We start from the raw sequence: 1,190 nt of genomic DNA, 5'->3' as shown, positions 1-1,190 counted from the left end.
ACTTGTAATGACACTAGGACTTTATGGACACCCTGTAGATAAATATATATATATATATATATAAATATCACCAATTACCATGTATCTTCTATAACTTCTTTTATTCGGTCATAATCGCCCATTATCCTTCACCTCACTCCTTATTCCCTAATCCTTACCTTTATCAAAGTTTCCTCTTATCCTGTCTCAATCCTGAATGGGGGATATCCCGTCCGTAGGAAGGCACTTGAACGTATACCGAACGCGTATCTATCGTATCGTACGATATCTCCTCGTCTATTATGATTAATAAATGTTACTGTACGACTTATTATTTTTATTATTATATTTCCATCGTTAAAAGAATGTTTTTTTTTTAAATATGAAATGTTTTTATATTAGATTTTTTCTAAGATGTGAAATTTTTTTCTGGTGGAATTTCTTTTCTGTAAGATATGAAATATTTTTATATTGTAATTTCCTATCTATAAGATATGAAATATTTTTATTTTTATTTTTTTTCTACACGAAATGAAATGTTCTTTCTATTAGAATTTTTTTCTATATGATATGAAATATATTTCTTTTGAATCTTTGTTTTTCTATAAGAAATTAAATGTTTTTTGCAATAAGATTTTTTTTCTAAAAATAAATCTTTTTTAAGAAGAAAGGTTTTTTCTCTATGAATTTTTTCTTTAAGAACTATTTTTATTTATTTTGAATTTATAAACTCACTAACGACACTCGCTCGTTGGCGCTCCTGTGAACGAACCGCCAAGACTATATTTCCTAGTATTTTTCGTTGATTTTATGAGGATTAATTACGTTCCCTGATGTATTTCTTCGATTTAATAACATTTCCTGATATATTTCTTTGATTTTCGAAGCAGTAACAATTCCTGATGTATTTCTTCGATTTAATAAAATTTCCTGGTATATTTCTTCTAATTCGAAGCTACAATTACGTTCTCTGGTGTAATTCCTCTATTTACGAAACGGTAATCACATTTCCTAGGGTTCTTTTAAGCATATCCTTACAACAACAATCACTTCAAAACTGACTTGACAGAATCAAGGTCCAATAAAAAAATATACATAGAAAATAAAATAGAAACCTATTTATAAATTCAATCGCAACCACCCAAAATAAACTACAGAAATTGAATCACGAAAACAGCATCTGAAACGAACAACATAGTAATGCAATTTAC

General features: G+C 28.0%; 1 long non-coding RNA gene across 1 annotated transcript in view; it reads right to left on the bottom strand.

Moving 5' to 3' along the window:
- Nucleotides 1–274: 274 nt before the first annotated feature.
- LOC135201311 (uncharacterized) overlaps nt 275–1,190 on the bottom strand; it is a 2,472-nt gene continuing 1,556 nt past the window's right edge. Inside the window, exon 2 of the long non-coding RNA XR_010311487.1 lies at nt 275–425. This is a non-coding gene — a long non-coding RNA (uncharacterized LOC135201311). The remainder of the gene's footprint in view (nt 426–1,190) is intronic.

Source organism: Macrobrachium nipponense, chromosome 28 (assembly GCF_015104395.2).
Source record: "Macrobrachium nipponense isolate FS-2020 chromosome 28, ASM1510439v2, whole genome shotgun sequence".
Lineage (NCBI taxonomy): Eukaryota > Metazoa > Arthropoda > Malacostraca > Decapoda > Palaemonidae > Macrobrachium > Macrobrachium nipponense.
This window is presented reverse-complemented; position numbering and strand designations above follow the sequence as displayed.